The following is a 9,407-nucleotide window of genomic DNA, read 5'->3' as shown; positions in this document are numbered from 1 at the left end:
GTGTGCAAGGCTGTGGGGGTGCAGGGCGATGTGTGTGAGGGGGGCTGGGTGTACAAGGCTGTGGGGGTGCAGGGCAGTGTGTGTGGGGGCTGGGTGTGCAAGGCTGTGGGAGTGCAGGGCGCTGTGTGGGGGGGCTGGGTGTGCAAGGCTGTGGGGGTGCATGGCTGGGTGTGCAAGGCTGTGGGGGTGCAGGGCGATGTGTGTGAGGGGGGCTGGGTGTACAAGGCTGTAGGGGTGCAGGGCAGTGTGTGTGGGGGCTGGGTGTGCAAGGCTGTGGGAGTGCAGGGCGCTGTGTGGGGGGCTGGATGTGCAAGGCTGTGGGGGTGCAGGACGATGTGTGTGAGGGGGGCTGGGTGTGCAAGGCTGTGGGGGTGCAGGGCGCTGTGTGGGGGGGCTGGGTGTGCAAGGCTGTGGGGGTGCAGGGCGGTGTGTGGGGGGGCTGGGTGTACAGGGCTGTGGGGGTGCAGGGCGCTGTGGGGGGGGGCTGGGTGTACAAGGCTGTGGGGGTGCCGGGCGCTGTGGGGGGGGGCTGGGGGTACAAGGCTGTGGGGGTGCCGGGCGCTGTGGGGGGGGGCTGGGTGTATAAGGCTGTGGGGGTGCCGGGCGCTGTGGGGGGGGGGGCTGGGTGTGCAAGGCTGTGGGGGTGCAGGGCGCGGTGGGGGGGGCTGGGTGTACAAGGCTGTGGGGGTGCAGGGCGCTGTGGGGGGGGGCTGGGTGTATAAGGCTGTGGGGGTGCCGGGCGCTGTGGGGGGGGGCTGGGTGTATAAGGCTGTGGGGGTGCAGGGCGCTGTGTGGGGGGGCTGGGTGTGCAAGGCTGTGGGGGTGCAGGGCGCGGTGGGGGGGGGCTGGGTGTGCAAGGCTGTGGGGGTGCACGGCGGGGGGTGCAGGGCTGGCGTTGGGCTGGGCCGGGCCGGGCCGCGCCGCGCCGCTCCCCCGCCGCGTGCCGGCTCCGGGGCGATCCGGGCTGGGCCCCGCTCCCCGCCCCGCCCCCGGCCCGGGCCCGTCTCGGCCGCGCGCCGCGAGCTCCGGCGGCCGGTGAGTGCGGTCGGGCGCGGGCCGGGCTGCGGGCGGCGGAGCCGGGCGGGGAGGCCGGGAAGACGCGGCGCCAGGTACCGGGGGAGGCGGCCCGTGCCCGGGGCCCAGCCGACATGGAGAGCGGGGGGAGGGGAGCGCCGGGCCGGGGGGGGGGTGGGTCAGTGTCACCGTCACCCGCCCACCGTGTGTCTGCGGGGTTAGGGGTCTGCCCCCCCCCCCCCCGCGTGTGTGTGTGTGTGTGTGTGTGTGTGTGACCTCTGTGTGGGGGATGTAGGGGTGTGTCCCCCCCGTGTGTGGGGGGGGGATAGGGGTGTGTCCCCCCCCCTGTGTGTGTGTGTGTGTGTGGGATAGGGGTGTGTGTCCCCCCCGTGTGTGTGATCCCTTGTGTATGTGTGTCAGTCCCCTCCCCCTGTGTGTGTGTCCCCCGATGTGTGTGTGTGGGGGATGTAGGGGTGTGTCCCCCCCATGTGTGTGTGTGGGATAGGGGTGTGTGTTTCCCCGTGTGTGTGATCCCTTGTGTATGTGTGTCAGTCCCCTCTCCCCGTGTGTGTGTGTCCCCCCACGTGTGTGTGTGGGGGAATGTAGGGGTGTGTCACCTGCCCTGGTTTCGTGGTCCATGGCGGTGCCAGTACCTGGCCAACTGGGCCACCACCTCGTTTGTGGGTGGGGGTGGAGGCTGTGCCCTGGCCCTGTGTGCAGGGGCCCTGGCAGGATGGGGGCTGGGCATTGGCAGATGTGGGGGGCTGGGCGCTGGCAGATGTGGGGGGATGTGCATGGCAGATGTGGGGGGCTGGCAGCGAGGTGTTGAGGGACGAGGGGTCACTGTTGCTGTGCCCCCAGAGCAGGGCAGGTCCTATGGTCTCTGGGAGCGTGGCTCTCTGGGCCGGGCTTAGTTTGTGCCAGGGCTGAGCCCTGGTGCCGCCTGGCCTGGCGGTTCAGAGCCTCGGGCACCTCCGGGCCTGCTGCGTTACTTCTGAATGTAAAAATATTGCTTGAGCCCCAGCCCCTCTTTCATTGCAAATTCAGCACTGGCTCGGGCTGTGTGTGTGCTGGGTGGCAGCTGCTCAAGGCTTTGCATGGGAGCCCATTATCTCCGCGTGCCATTAACTCTCTGGCTGCTGGAGACAGCCTGCCTTCCCCGCCTGCAGCAGCTGTCTGGCACCTGGGCCCCCTTTCTCTCTCTGTGGACAAAACAATGGGGGGGGGGCAGAGAAGGAAGGAAGGAGCTGAGTTGCTTTGCTACATTGAAGCAAGATGTGGAGGGCTAATTGGGCTAATCCTGGGGAATACTTGAGAGTTGGGGCCTGGAAAGGCAAACCTACTCCAGGTTCCCTGTGCTGCTGTTACTGCTAGTCCTTTGCCTGCTGTTTACCTCTCCGTTTCCAAGGTAGGGAACTCCTCGTGCGTAATGAACAATTTCATACCAGTGTAGGGGTTCCTCCCTCTAGCCCTGGCAGGGCTGGGTTGCATCGCACTGATTTGTAGTGCTGGTCTCACTGCTGCAGTGTTGTAGCCAGTGAGAACTGGGGTGGGCTTGCCTAGGCTGGGTAAGGCTGATGGTGATAAGGGGAAACCTGTTCCCTTGCCTGTAGCCCTGGCGCTGCCGGGCTGTGACTTTTGGCCTAATAGCTAGAAAGCAGCCAAAAGTATCCCTGGGGATGGCTGAGGTTTGAGCTGCCTGCCTCCTGCCCAGGGGGTTACTGTACGTTGACTTGCTTAGGGAGGAATATCTAGAGTAGCAAACATCTGCCGAGGGGCTCAAAAACTCTGGTTTCAGGCAGTTATGTGAGATGTAAATTAGCTGGCCAACAAGGAACTAAACTTAGGACAATGACATAAAACAATACTTGCATTGGGGGGGGGAAGGGAGGGACTCAGCATTCCCTCTATCAGATGGAGCTGAGGTGCTCCAAGCCTGGTGGGGTGCTTTAAAAAAAATGTACAGGCAGTTTTCTTAGCCATGGCTAGCCATGGATCTGTACAATCTAACTTCTGAAATAGCTGTATGATACAGATCAGATGTGTCTCTGGCTGGAAACAACCTATGAAAAGAAACTTCTGTATTTGTAGGGTCTAATTCAAACAAAGCCTTGAACATTGAACAATAATCAACTCCTTGCTCTTTACCTTTGTTTGCCACGTTGATTCTGTTTGCTGTTGCAGAAAAGAGCTGCATTTGCTCACCCCTGAAGCTTAAGGTGTCAGAAATGTATCCTAGATGCAGACCTTGCATTGTGGCAACTGGCAAGAAGGACTGAGTCACAGTTCTTCTCCCACAAGAGGAACTGTAACTGGTGTGGAGAATGGGCGACTTCCTTGTAACCTCTAACCTGCATTTCCCCCCAACATTTCCAGGTTGTACTGTGTTAAATGCTGTTGAATAATTGCTCACAGTTTCTCTCCCACCCAAAACCTAACCCTGTGCTGAATAATTTCTCTGCAATGTACATTTTGTAATTAGTATTCAATCTTTGTTTGTAGCTGCCTTTATTACAACACTGCCCTTGTTTGTGCTGAAGCAGGTATTGCAAACAAGACCTGGGTGTAGCGGACAGGGTTATGGCCTTGTATAGGGTTCTCAGAGGAGGGTGGAGTGCTGATGTGCAAATACTATGGAAATCCTTCCAGACTGTGTCACCAGTTCAGAGAGTGACACTTCAGACTGTCAACAGTTGTGCTTGTTTGTTTTAGCCTCCTTAGCCAGAGCTGGGGACTGTTTATCTGCAGCAACAGCAGCCGAAAGGAACAAATTAATCAGCTGGGCTGTTTCCTTCACTGCCCCCATGTTGTCTGCTGGAGGGTGAGCTCACCGCAGGGCCGTGGCCATTGCAAAATACACCAAAAACTGCCTCAGAGAAGGGCAGCTCCTTTTGTGTGGGACTTAGATGGAAAGGAATCTGTCTCATCCAGATGCATCTTGGCATATGCATAAGGTTAGGCAGACACTGAGTTACTCCTTGAGATCTGCTATGGACACTGGGAAATAGTGCTTTGTAATTAATCTTCCTTATTATAGGGAAACACTAAATTCTGATTTCCTCAGATTAGTCAATGAACCCTACTGCTGGTGGATCTTGAGTGCTCTCAACCCATCCTTTACACTGGTGCAAGTAATGCAAGGTCCCATCTAAATGTGCAGTAGAACCTCTGACATGGGCCTTCTGTCTGGACTGCTCATGGAAACCGCATTAGCACCATACTGGTAAGAATCCTAGGTGCACCAATTTAACTTAAATTGATTTTAAAACGGATTTAGTTAAATCTGTGCAAACCCCTATGTAGACACTTCAATTTTGGTTTCATAGTGGCTTATTTCTCTTTAGCGGAAAACTTGATCCTAATCTGCTTCCGCTAAATTGATATAAACTAGGTTTATATCGTTTTAAGAGAGATTCCATGTAGCCTTTTGCACTGGTTTAACAAAATCAGTGTCACACCTCTTGTTAAACCAGTGCTATTTGCTTATAGATGAGCCCTTAGCATGGTTTGCTAAAGAGGTGCTACAACAACTTCCCAGGACAGGCTACGCAGGGCCTGAAAGACAGTTTTCCTGTGTGCCAAAACTTCTGTATGATGAGAGCAGATAGGGTCATCTCATTAAATACACAATGCAACCAGTGTCCAGAACAGAGGGCTTGAACCGTGATGTTACTGAGCCAGAAAGAAAGAGACTAGCAACAAATTGGTGCTCCAAGGTCTTTTTGTTACCACTGCATTGAACAAGAATGTACTTTGTTCGAGAGGTGTTGTCTAGTCAGAGTCTCAGTTTAGGTGCTTCCCCCAGAAGGTCTAAAGGCTTTTTGATTTTTCAGTGTTAAGCAGCAGTTTGTCATTTTCACTATTTTATCCAGAATACAAAGGTGGGAGGGGGACCGGGTGGGTTGGGGATGGTTTGTATGGAGAGTTTCACCTCTGGGGGCCAGGCTGGCTTGTGTCTGGGAGGCATTCCCATCAGACAGCTGTTCAGTAGTCCTTGTGAAACAAGTTGGTGGGTCTCATTTTATTTCCTAGTGAGACAGGTGCTCACGTCACAAAGTCCGTTACTATCGTTGGCGCCTGTATTAGTGGTCTGGGTGGAGAGATCAAGGACTGAGGGGTGTCCCTGCAGGGCGGGGCTGACGCAGTGGTGCCTAGGGAAGCTGAGTCTGCTGGTGGACTTGCTCTGTGGATAGAGAAGATTCAGTCTCTGGGCTTGCCAGTGCAGCACTGAATTCACTTTTGTTTGGGGTACCCCCGGGGAGAGAGAGCCAGCCCTAAATATGTGCCAGAAGCAAATGTCAATACCGAGATGTAAAGGCACTCGGGGCTGGAGGGGAGATGTGTCAAAGAATGGGTCCCCTGCCACAAATGGTGAAAGCAGCCCCATCCAGGACACCGGAGTACAAACATGGGGAAGGGAGTGGCTAGGATACGGCGCAGGTTTGGGAGTGTTTAATGAGGGCTCTGGAGGAACTTTTGTTAATTGGGCGGCTGAGGGCGGAGAGCAAGCAGTGGAGTTGGTGAGTGGCAGGGAGTGATGCTTGGGCAGAGGGTGAGGCAGGAGCTGGGTAGTGCCGAGCAGGGCTGTGCAGACACTGTAGGCATATTTTAGTCTGACAACTTGCACAAGGGAGAAGTGGCTGAGTATTTTAACTCTGTGTGTAGATACACACATACACACACACTCATCCTGTGTTGCAGTTGGCTGGCATCAGGACTCCTGGCTGTGCTCTGATTCCGGGGAGCTTGGGCAAATTGTTTCCTTGCCATGTGCCTCAGTCTCTCTCTCTCTAACATGGGCACTCTGGTACCTTGGATAAGGTGCTTTGAGACTGGAGCGTGAGCATGCTGTGTGTGTGAAGTGTCGCTGTATTCTTCCCCTCCGTCCCTTGCCCCATGGAGAGTTTGTCCTTTCTGAATAGCCCCCTTCCCTTCCCCCCCCGGCCTCTGGCCTGCCATCTCCTCTCCTAGGCGAACTCTACAAGATCATGCCTGAAGTATGCAGTTGCTCTGAATATTCCTAGGGCCAGATAAGCTCCATGTGACACAAGAGCGAGTCAGTGAGAGAGAGAGAGATGCACTTGGAACTCAGAGCGTGCAATTCGGTAGCAAAGGATCATTTCTCTCCTGCCTCCTGGTGACCTGGGCTTTGCGCTGGTGGTATAGAGCGCATGAGACCCATGAAAATCGGCTCTGCAGGAGATCTCTGCTCAGCAGCTGGGGCATTGGGAGGGGGCCTGCCTTTCAAGGTAGCGTCCTCTCTCTACACCCGTATGAAGGGTGTTCTTAAGCCTGACTTCATAAGCAGCTGGTGACACAGTTTCCCTTTGGAATGAGTGTATCTTCCTCCTCAGCTAACAGCCCAACAGCCGTTGGTGTTTCTAGCAGAAAGCCTGTAACAGCATAGAACAGATGCCCCCAGACCTGGCTCCAACAGGGGCCCTGTTGGCAGCTTGCCAGAAACCCGAGGGCTGCATCCAGTTTATATCAAAAGGAACAAATTACTGTTGCTCTCCTCTTCCTCCCAGAGGTTCACCAGGGCTCAGCATGGCATCAGAAGGGCCCAGTGCATGGTGGGACTTGTAGTCCTATGGGCTCCCCCTCCACATGATAGAGGAGGGTGCCATTGGGCTGCATTGTCTCCCTGGGTTGCCCTTTGGCCTGGCTGCCCAAGTGCTGGGTCTCATTGGAAAGGCCATGCGCCGGGGATGTTCCTGCCCTGTGCTGTACGCCATCCCTCTGCATTCTGGTTTCGGTCCCTGGGATCCAGCTAAGGAACCTGGCTGGCTCTCCAGCCTGGCGCCCAGTGCCCTGCCTTGCTACTGCCCTGCTGTGAATAATGCAGGGGGCTTCAAGCTGGGAGCATGTAGCCTGTTCTATTAATTGGCAATGCTGATTAGCAATGCAAATTGTAACACTTACTTTCGCATCTGTTGGGGGAATACAAAGACTAGGCTGGAGTGTGGGGGAGGGGAGGGAGGGAGAGGGTTGTCTCTTCCAGCAAACAATGCCCTGTCTCAAACACCCCAGCTGTAGGTGACTCCCTATGTAAAGGCCTGGCTGGGTAGTGGCTGAGGGGGGACGTCTGGCTGCTTTAGGAAGGAGTTTTTTTGCCCTCCAAGGGACTTGGGTCGGGGGGCGGGGGGGGAGAGGGAGTCACCCTGCGGGGTAATGATCGCAGTGGTATCTTGATCACTGTCTGTGGTCCACAGGAGCTGGTGACGATGGTCCCAGGCTGGGATCCCACCTTTCCTTGTCATTTTCTGTTCTGCTTGTGTGACTGCCTGGTGCAAGGGAAGCAGTCCTGACCCACGGCAGAGTGCTGAATGACCCTTGTGCCGAGATCTGACATCTGACTGGTGCCTTCCTAGCAAGAATGGGGTTCAAATCTTTCAAAATACCAGAGGCTACACGGGTGGACAACTGTGACGAACTGGGACTGTTCTTGCTGGGGTGTGTGAATGCTGACAGGGGAGTGTGACTAGGATGGTCTGCATCGGGGGATGGGAGCCGGCCCAAGGGAACATACCTGAGCTTGTAACATGAGAACCCAGGAGGGGGTTGGAGGTCAGATGACTCCGGGGCCCGGGAAACTGAACAAAGGCTGTGGGAGGGGTCGCTGAAGCCAGAGTGCTGGAAGCAGGCTGGAAGGAGGCTGGAGAGATGGCTGGGAGGCAGAGATGGCTCTGACCCCCCAAGGGGGGTGGGCTGGCATGCCCTGGGACCCCAAGCTGGACCTAACTGAGGGGGGGCCCTGTTGTCTGTGCCTGCAAGACCTGTCTTGGACTGTATTCCTGTCATCCAAATAAACCTTCTACTTTACTGGCTGGCTGAGAGTCATGGTGAATCGCAGGAAGCCGGGGGTGCAGGGCCCTGAGTTTCCCAATACTTCGTGACAACTGGTGGCAGCGGTGGGATCTACTGCACCCCGTGGACGGCGCTTCCTGCAGTAAGTGACTGGGGAGCAGTAAAACGAAGGGGGATTGACGGGGACCAGGCCTGCTGAAGAGTGGGAGAGAGACGGTTATTACCCCTGGGAGTGTGTGACCAGCGAGAAGGACTTTTGCAGTAACAGGGTCCCCCGGGGGGATCGCAGCGAGTGGTCCCAGGGGCGGAGGAGTCTGCAGCTCGACCCTGGCAGAGAGGTGGTGACCTCGAGAAGGGCTGGCACACTAGGGGTCCCCCTGGGAACTGTGGGGAGCTGTGAGCACACAGGCCGGTGAGTGGCCAGCAGGAAGATGTATGCCAAGCGGCTTAAGAGCGACCTGGTGGAGCTGTGCAAGCAGAGGCGGCTGCGCATTGGGAGGCTCACCAAAGAACAGCTCATTGCCCAGCTAGAGGCGGAAGATCGCGCGAATGAACCGATCCCTGTGTCTCAGGGAAGCAGCCTGGCAAATGCAGCGCAGGCACCAGTGTCTGTCCCAGCTGGGAGTGGTCAGCCGGCTGCTGAGGGCTTCCCGAGACCCCTCCTTCCTATGCCTAGGGGAAGGGTGGGGAGGAGCCCAGCAAATACCGAAGGCGCCGTGGCCCCCCCGGCCAGCAGGGGACCCTCCCGGCGAAGCTCGCCGGCCAGCAGAGGATCCTCCCGGCGACGTTCGGCATCCGGGGAGCGGAATTGGCTGGAATGGGAGAAAGAGCTAAAACTGAGAGAGCTGGAGGATCGTGAACAACAGAGACAGCATGAAGAGAGACAGCATCAGCGTGAAGAGAGACAGCGTCAGCAGGAACGGGAGGAGAAAGAGAGACAGAGACAGGAGAATGAGAGACAGCGTCAGCATGACCTGGAACTGGCGAGATTGAAGGGCAGCGAACCCCCGGCTGCGGTGAGTGAGGGGGGACCCAGGACTGCACGGAGCTTTGATAAGTGCATCATGGCCCCATACAAGGAGGGGGAGGACATGGATGACTTCCTGGAGGCCTTTGAGACGGCCTGCGAGCTGCACCGGGTTGATCCCGCGGACAGACTCCGGGTCCTTACCCCCTTACTGGACCCCAAATCCGTGGCATTGTACCGCCAACTGGGAGAGGCAGAGAAAGGGGACTACGAACTATTCAAAAAGGCCCTGCTACGTGAGTTTGGGCTGACTCCTGAGATGTACCGGGGAAGGTTCCGGAGTCAAGATAAAACCCCTGAGATCTCATATCTGCAACTAGCCGTCCGCATGGAAAGATACGCCAGCAAGTGGGCTGGTGGGGCCCAGACGAAGGAGGACCTGATTAAACTGCTGGTACTGGAGCAACTGTATGAGCGGTGCCCATCCGACCTGAGGCTGTGGTTGGTGGACAGAAAGCCAGAGAACCCGCGACACGCCGGGCAGCTGGCTGATGAGTTTGTAAAGAGCCGGTCAGGGGGTGGCAGGGAGGAGCCCCAAAGGAACAGGCCCGCCGTGATG

At 56.9% G+C, this 9,407-nt stretch overlaps 1 protein-coding gene across 40 annotated transcripts in view; it reads left to right on the top strand.

Moving 5' to 3' along the window:
• The first annotated feature begins 889 nt into the window (after positions 1–889).
• Positions 890–9,407, top strand: part of MYO18A (myosin XVIIIA) — a 129,226-nt gene continuing 120,708 nt past the window's right edge. For 26 of the 40 annotated variants that reach the window (XM_065573437.1, XM_065573458.1, XM_065573456.1 and 23 more), the window contains exon 1: positions 952–1,109. The gene's annotated coding sequence lies outside the window, so the exon portion shown is untranslated. Of the gene's footprint in view, positions 1,110–9,407 lie in introns of all 40 variants that reach the window. The other 14 variants (XM_065573476.1, XM_065573467.1, XM_065573465.1 and 11 more) reach the window with 3 other exon arrangements.

Source organism: Chrysemys picta, chromosome 19 (assembly GCF_011386835.1).
Source record: "Chrysemys picta bellii isolate R12L10 chromosome 19, ASM1138683v2, whole genome shotgun sequence".
Classification (NCBI taxonomy): Eukaryota; Metazoa; Chordata; order Testudines; family Emydidae; genus Chrysemys; species Chrysemys picta.
This window is presented reverse-complemented; position numbering and strand designations above follow the sequence as displayed.